Source organism: Phoenix dactylifera, chromosome 6 (assembly GCF_051530095.1).
Source record: "Phoenix dactylifera cultivar Ajwa chromosome 6, Ajwa_hap1_PhDact_Kaust_v1.1, whole genome shotgun sequence".
NCBI classification, from domain to species: Eukaryota; Viridiplantae; Streptophyta; class Magnoliopsida; order Arecales; family Arecaceae; genus Phoenix; species Phoenix dactylifera.
Genome location: NC_143195.1, coordinates 27941853 through 27950813, shown reverse-complemented (window position 1 = coordinate 27950813; position 8961 = coordinate 27941853). Strand labels below are relative to the sequence as shown.

General features: G+C 39.3%; 1 non-coding gene across 1 annotated transcript; it reads left to right on the top strand.

The window, feature by feature from the left end:
- Positions 1-2608: 2608 nt before the first annotated feature.
- LOC148714479 (small nucleolar RNA snoR109) lies at positions 2609-2703 on the top strand. Its single transcript, XR_015976897.1, has one exon. It is a non-coding gene; the product is annotated as a small nucleolar RNA snoR109 (small nucleolar RNA).
- Positions 2704-8961: the final 6258 nt, after the last annotated feature.

The window sequence follows — 8961 nt, the reverse complement described above, 5'->3', positions numbered from 1 at the left end:
CGCCTCTTCCTTTCTTCCTTTCCCTCTCAATCTTCTTCTTCCTTTCTCTCTATTTGTTAGAGAGATAAATGGTCATTAGAATGTTGAAAAATTAATTTACACAAATAATTATAATATTTTATATATTTATTATTATATTATACAATAAATATAATATAATATTATATTATATTATATCATAATACATTATTAAATTATTATTCTATAATACATAATGTTATAGTACTATATTATAATAATATTATATTACATTACATTAATATTATACTATATCATATATTTATGTATTAATGCATATTATATTTTATTATGCTCTATTATATAATACTGATAATATTTTTTATAGTCATTTTGTCACACAAAAGTACTTTCTCAGTTTGTTTAACAAACACATATTAAAGTGCCACAGCACTTTAGAAATGTAGTTACCAAACAACAAATAGCTTTTTATAAACGCTCTGCTTTAAATAGCTCTATTTCTAATAGCTCTACTTCCAAAAGCTCTACTACTAACAGCTTCTCTAAACAGAGCCTTTGCTGAGTGCCATTGCTTAGCTTCCTAGTTTTGCTTAATTAATGCTTATGTCTAAAATAATTAGATCATGTTGAATTAAGGAGAAGGCAACCACGGACTTGGATAGCTTTTGGTTTGGGTTTGAGTTTGCCTTGTAGGTTATAGTTCCAAGGAAAACAGAAATCGTATCCGCATGATGCACGATTTTTTTTTTAATTTTTTAATTTTTTAAAATTTTGAACATAGATTGAATTTTCTCTCTCCTATTCCGTTTAATGATTATGAAAATAAGGATTTGAACTTTGAATGTTTTTTCAAAAAAAAATTTATTCTACATTTGTGGAATTAGTAATGACTTTTTAAAATAAGTCTAAAATTCAATTTTTTTTCTAATATAATTAACTAATTCTAAAATTCTTTTGTCATTGATTATATAGCATGATCATGTAATAACTATTTCAATTTCTTTCTTAAAATAACTAAGAAGAGTCGTATGAAATTTATTCTATTTTTTGTGTGTAAAAAAATATTTCTGAAAAGATCGTAACACTACCAGAAAACACGCGTATAGTGACGGAAAATTAGTGACGGACCGTTATCAGTCACTATTTGTGACGAATTAGTGACCGACAGAAATTTGGTCACCATGGTGTAAACTTAGTGACAGATTAGTGACAGGCCGGTCACAGAATGCGCGGTAGGATGGGCGCCAAAACTTAGTGACCATCGTAGTGACGGAATATCTGTCAGCAAAATGATAACCGAAATTGCAAACAGACAGTGACAAATTCAGCCGTTACAAATATCGTAACCTAAGTGTTTATAAATTTTTAAAAGATTATTTTTGGCAGTGACGGATTATTGACAAAAATTTCTGCCACCAAATTTAAATTTTAATTCCAAAAATATTAAAAATGTTATTTTTGAGTAATTCTAAATTAAAAAAAGATAAAAGGAGGAAAATCCAAAATGAAACTAAATGTGTCCGCCGTCTCGCCCAAATTCCTTCGATAATTCAAATTTCAATCGTTCTCCAGAAAACTCAAATTTCTTCTTCTTATTTTCAAATCTCATGGTGCCGATTATGATCCATTTGCATCCGCTGCTTTCCTGCAATGGGATTGGATTTTGGAAGAAGGTCTGGGATTTTTTTTTTTGTCTTCGTGAGTGGAGAGCTAGGAGACATCAAGTTCGGTCCAATCAGCCTTATAGATAAAAAATAGTTTGATATGAAATTTGGCTTGCAGACCGACTTACCTCATCACTTCCCCATCAGCCCGGTCGAACTTAAAACATTGGCTTCGTCCCGATTGGAGGGTTAGGGCTTCTGGCATCGCCGCTTCCCCTTTCTTGTCTCCCCTCTCCTCTCCTCCACCTCCGCCCTCTCCTCTCCGGCTCCCCCTTGCCGACAATTTGTGCCTCCCCGTCGACGGTGACCACGGCTACATCACGCCCCCCGATTGGCCGATCCAACTCTCACCCGGGACGAGATCATCACGGCTACATCACCCCGTCGACGCCCCCCTCCTTCTTGCTCGTCGGCTAGGGTTTTCAGAACCCACAACTGGTTCTTCCCTGAGCGAGGTAAACCCTAACCCCGTTTCTTTTTACCCCATGATAACAAAATAAAAGAAACGAAGAAGAGGAAGAGGAAGGGGGAAGGAACTTACCGAGGGTCTCCGCCTGTGGATCCGGCGCCGCGCTTGATCGCCGCCGTGGCCGCAGTTGTCGACGGCCGCGCTAGGGTTCTTCTTTCCCTCCTATCCGGGTTCTTTTCCTTCCCCTGCTGCAGGTAGGCAAGGCAGAGAGGGTCATTCCTCCCCCCTCTGCTGCGGGTAGTCCAGTCCCGATTGGCATTCTTCCTTCCCCTGTTGGTCGCGTTCTCTATGATGTTGAATTTTGTCCTCAAGGTCTCTCTCTCTCTCTCTCTCTCTCTCAGTATAGAGCTTATCCCTTCTTTTCCCTCTTGATTTTTGGGGTTTTCTTCATTTTCTCCTGATATTATGTGGTAGATTTTATAATGGTGGTTAGGATTTGCGCTACATGTACCAAGATTAGGGTTTTGGGTTGCCCTGGTCTTGAAGTTGCCGGATCTGGCTGTAGCTATATGAATAAAGAGAAGAGGGAAGAAAACTGGTCGGCTTGCTCTCCTTATTGTTGGCAACCCGCTTACCAAGCTTCCCACATTAATTTGTTCTTAAAATGTAGCTTCCTATTTTATTCTTTTTTATTTTTTGTGAGAAGGGCAGAAGAAGGAGATGGTGCATGTGTTAGCCATTTTTAGAGGACCTTCTCACACATCAAGAGCTATCTATTTTCTTTGATTTTTTAATGTTTTTATTAATTTTTCAAAGTGATGATATCTCGGCCATTATCCAGGCAAGCTGCTTTTTAATTGCTGCAGATTGTGTCATCAATGCCTACATCTGAGTCTTATTTTCTTTTAATCTGTCGCTCTATTGTTCCATGCTGTTCTCTGTAATCTCTCTAATTACTTTTTTAGTTGTGTATTGCTATGAAACTTTTTGGCCCTCCCATGTTTTGGACTTAACACCTAAGTGCAACCAGTTTGATCTGGGATTATGGCTGATATGCCACCCAAACAATAATGGATATTTTTCAACTGTTAATTTATGTCTCCAGAAAATCAATAGTAACTTAACATATTCAATTTTACCATCAAATTAGAATGAGGTTGCAGAGCTTAATTACTGTAGAAAGAGCTTTATAAATATTTTAAGTAGGTGATAGATATGTCTTTACCCTGTTGCTGATCATCATAAAGATTGAAAACATATGGTCCTGGTATTTTGGATTGGGCTTTCAATCTCAGGATCGAAACGACACAAAGTCTTGTACTGTAGCAAATTCTTGTATTTTGGATTGAACAGCCTCATTACTTGCAGCGTTCGAAGCGGCAATTTCTACTAGGCGCTTCCATACAACTTCACGTTTTGACTTAATCTCCTTTTCTTTAGATTCATCTTCTTCAAACTTCTTCAAGCACTCCATGAATAGCCCAGGATCATGATCAGAAAATATCTTACGAACATTTAGCGTGAGGCTCTGAACAGCTTGGTTCCAGTGAGACTTTGTATTTCTCTCCAAAGCAGGGAAGATAATTGGTAAAATCGCCTTACAGTTTTGTTTGATTAAGTTTTCAATATGATCATTGTTCCATAAAAATAACGCTCTCTCTGCAACCTGCAAAAGGACCACAAGACCGAGTTAGATGAGATTGTAGAAGATGTCATAAACTCAAGTTTCTACAATGAAACTCAATCAACTCAATGCTCGGCCAATGTTGAATCCAATTCATAGTGAGATGAATCATGATCATGGGATACTCCCTTTTGGTTTTGGTTTAAATATGGATGTTGTTATAGTTTGGGATTTTTTTTAGTTTTGCTTTGACTATGGATGTTGTCATTGGTTATTGTAATTTCGGTTAATAATTTCAGCTTCTCAGGTATGCCCTCATCTAATGTCACTCTTAACTTTTGCTCATGTTTTTATATTTCTGTAAGTAACTATGAACTGAATTGTAATGCTTTCTTTTTAACTTCAGATGGGATATACTTTGCTAAAGGAAACAGTTTAAGGGAAACAAAAAGGGGCAATGCTCTCTCTCTCTCTGTTTTTTTTTTTGCCCCTCTGATGAATGGAATGAAACAGGTTAAAGGAAACAACAAGGGGCAATGCAAAAGCAAAGGGTCAAAGCATACTGCTGGCTTTCTATCTGAACGAGTACAAGTTCTTATTCCGACTCCTTCCCGGTTGACAGAGTTGAAGTCATTTATGTCAGTCCATTGGAATCATATACTGACGACATTTATATATGTCTCTTGTATTCTGGAAAGAGAGATGCTGAATGAAAAGCTTTCAGCAGAACACTTCCATTGTTTTGTTTATGCATATGGCTGGATGAGGCTCTAGCTTGTATTTTTCTTTTATTATGAGCCAATCAATGTACCAAATGTACCAGATTATTGGAATGTGACCAGTGACCAAATTTGGTTAATGAATTGTTTACCAAGTATTGTGACGAGTTAATATAAACTTAGTGACAGGATTTTGGTTTCTAAAAATTGATTTTGCTCAGTAAGTCAGTAACGGAATTAGTGACAAATTTAGTGACAAAATTTGTGACCATGTCTGTGACGACTAAATCTATCACTGAAGGTTGTGACAAATCAGTGACCAAATTTGTGACCGAATTCTGTGACAAAATCAGTGACCAAGTTATCTTCGTCACTAACTCAATGACTGATTAGTGACGGGAAATACGTAATTTCTTAAATATTTAATTTTTGGATTTGTAACCGCTTAGTGACGGCGGTTCTGTCACGGAGTTTAGTGACGGAAATCGCCGCCGTCATTGAGAATTTAGTGACGCGTGTTTTTGTAACTAATTTCGTGACGGGAGCTCCGGTCACAAATTCCGTATTAGTAACCGGAAACACGGTATGGTGACGGGAATCTCCGTCACTATACGCGTGTTTTCTAGTAGTGTAACTTCCATTTTTCTCTGTGGATGATGATTTCTAATATTTTTAAATATTTTTGATATATTTAGATAACTTTAACATATCTAAATATTTTTGGAGGATTATTACGAGGCATCAGATCAGAAGTAAGGGTGCAAATGGGTCGGGTTAACCCATGATCCGACCCAACTCGACCTATGTTGGAGAACCCGTGGGGCCTAGTTGGGTCCTAAAATTGGATCATTCCATTTTTTAGGTTGGGTCTGGGTTTACCGAATTTAGACTCGACCCAACCCAACCCATTTTAAATTTGCGTAATTTTGGATTTTCAATCCTACGACTGAAACCGGACCCGACTCGACTTGAATGACCCGTTGGATCAAAAATTATACTGGTGGACCCGATCCGACCTGCTCTTCTATTGGATTGGGTTTGAGTCCAAAATTAGAACTCGAACAAAGAATCAGGTTGGGTCAGGGTCACTAATGACCAACCCGACCTGACCCATTTGCACCCTTAGTCAGAAGATGAACCTACTCAAGTGAACCATTTGCTTCAGTCCAAAGACCAAGTTGCAGGTGAAATAGACCATCAAAGAGCTCCTAGGTCTGAGGGAACAGGAGCGGCCATAGTGACCTGGGCGTCCCCATCACCGGAAGTAAACTGCGGATGACAGAGTGCCTAGGTGTAGTGCAGCGCATTCAAGAGTGGCTGGAGGGTTGGAGAGCTACTTCGCTATCTATGATGGGCAGGCTGACCCTTGTGAGGTTGGTCCTCAGTTCCATGCCAGTCTATCTCATATCCAACATAGTTGTCCTGAGGTCAGTGCTGTTGAGGATCGAGCAAATGCTCCAGAGCATCCTATGGGGCTCGTATGGCTGTGGACATGGGCTGCACCTGATGGCCTGAGGTGTCATAAGCTAGCCGACTCAGGAGGGGGAAAGGTATCTAGTCTTTGCTTAACATGAGAGAGGCACTGATCGCCAGACATGCTGTGAGGCTGGTTCTTGGGCCACGGTGCCTATAGAGTCAGATGATAACAACCTGGTCCGGCTTTGGGATCGCTGATGGGGCATTTTAGAGTGGATAGAGATGCTCCTTCATATAGAGGGAGATCTGTAAGCATGTTCCTACCTTTTTAGCCAACACTAGATGGTTGATTGGATATGTCCGCAGCGTGAATGTGGTGAAGGACCCCAAGGTGGATACTCTTCTGCTAAGGCTCTGGCCGATCATAGTCCATGTAGAGGCCATGGGTGGCTTACGGGTCAGTGATTTCCTTTGCCTTGATGGAGAAGGGTGTTCTAGCCGGATTAGTCATCTATTTGGAGAGCACCTTATAAGGAGAGTGCATTCCACCGATCTGCCCTAGGTGCGAGGTGGAGGATTCCATGGATCATGTTCTATTCTAGTGTAATCAAGCTATGTGGGTGTGGAGACTTGCTGATATCCCACCGAAGGTCCTGCGCCAGTCTGGCTCCTTTACATAGATGCTTAGAAGGTGGTCTGGTACACCTCAGGCTCGGTATGGAGCCATTATGGCGACTTACTTGTCACATTTGGCTGGCTAGAAATGCTTGGTTATTCGAGGAGAGCAGATATCTCTACACCAAGGCTCATCATGGAGAGGGCCCAAGTGCAAGTTGCAGAGATCACCCATGCACTTCTATTGGGCGAGCCATTGATAACTCGGGGCACCTAAGACTCTATCTCTGCTCATATAGCATCTCGGACAGTGTACATCATCTGGGTGCTTCCACCCCTCGAGCTTTCTTAAGGTCAATTTTGATGGATGTGTTTTGAACGGTGGTAGGAGGGGTGGTGCAGATTTTATGATCAGAGGCCCGAATTTTAGAGTGATGGCAGCCAAAAGGAGCCCAATCGACATCTCGGTCCCTGAAGCGGAGCGGAGGAAAGCTTGGGCTAGTTTGTATTATACTCAGCATGTGCTGTGGGCCAATGTCATCGTGCTCAAAGGTGACTGGGCCAATATGATCGGCTGGATTCGAGGGTGTGCTGGTGATGCTACAGACGCCACCCCCTGCTTCGGGACATTTAGGGCATGGCTAGTGGTGATATTATCTTCAGGGCAAAGCATGTCTATAGGGAGGCTAATAGAGTAGCGGACTGAGTGATTTTCTTTATGGCAAATCACTATGGGGGTTCTTTGGACTAGTGAGAAGGAGCTGACTAGGGCGCTCCATGACTTGTTATATTTTGACTTTTTTTTTAGATGTATTCATATTAGATTTGTATGAGTCATCTAGTGTAGCAAAAAAAATTCAAATCAAAATAAATTACTAGTGCTTGAACATATTACACATATGCTTGCAAAGTTTATCAAATTTCAATCAACTTGATAAGAAGCTTGAAACTTTCAAGCTTCATTTATATCACAATCAAACGAAACTTGAACATACGCCACTGAACTTGTTTTATGCATCGCTTGAGCTGGAACACTCGATTCCTTCAGTTTCCAAGTTTTGAAGGGATTAATTTTAATTAAGAGATGGCTCTCCCTTCTTTTCCAAAAAAATTAAATCAAAAATAGAATTTCTAATTTACTAAGTTCATAATGGCCTCTCATGCGGTCTATAATGATGTCATGTATATCCTAAAGATAACTTTGCCGGCAATCTTCTCTCTGATTAGCGTACGTGGATGACTGGGAACGTAAACACGACGGCCGGCCGGTGCGACGACATCGATCAAAAAGTTGCACTGCTTGTCGTGGCATTCCTGAAAGCCTATTGAAACTTCAGTCAATCTAAAATACCTCTGAACGTAAATGGCAGCATGCCCGCTTGCTCCCCTCTTCCACAAGTCCACACGTCCCTTTTAAGCTAAAAAAAAGCTCGAGTCCAACTTATATTTTATCGAGCGACCCAAGAGTCTTTTTCAAAAGAAGATCCACAAAATCTCTAATTTCTTAAACTGTCAATCCTGTACACCTATTTCATCTCCAATGAAGCTGGATTCTGCGGTGCAATTTTTGTACTACGACAGAATATAGTACCATTTTGAATAGCCATCATATTATTCATATATTAAAATATTTATAGAAGGAGAGGAAAACCAAAAAAAATGATTTTATTTTTTTATTCTTTTGCATTCGGTACATCTTAGGAGTTATATATATTTATGTACAGACTTCATACAAAAAAAATAATATAGGCTGATATAGGATCATGCTAACAAATAAAAATAGTACTCGCTAATATAAGTTATTATATGATTTCTAAAATTACCATAACAAGATCATACTAACAAAAATAATAATACTGATCGATACAGGATCACATTAATAAAGAAAAATATTATGGGCCGATACAGGTTGTTACGTGATCCCTAAAATTTTACTAACATTCCTCCTCAAACTCAAGATGGTAATATATGTGCCAATTTAATTTTGGAAACCGAATCACGAATGTATTCAAAAACTGACATACTAAATTAAGAGTTGAAGTAGCAGCTCAAAAGCTGGCGTAATAGGCTAGGAGCTAACATAGTAACACGGAGGCTGACGTGGTGGTAGATTAAGAGTTGGTGTGGCTGAATAGGAACTGTTATAGCAGCTTAGAAGCTGATTTGATAGATTAAGAGTTGATATAACAACTCAGAAGTCGATATGACAAACTAATATTTAGATGTAACGATACGGAATTTGATATGGTAGAACAAAAGCTGACATAGTAGCTTAGAAACTGATACGACAAATCAGGAAGCTAATGCAGCAAATTGATGTGTTTGACAATGCTGACGTAGTTAACTAATGCAGTAGACTAACACATCTGTTGACATGACTGACCAACACAGCAAACTAATGTGTCTGTCGATATATCCGTCGATGTGTCCGACTAATGTGTCTGCCGATTTAGCTGATTGACTTGTCTAATGATGCGACAGTGAGAAGACACATAGAAAATGACAGTTGCAGCAGGGACAGAGCTAAAAGAGAAG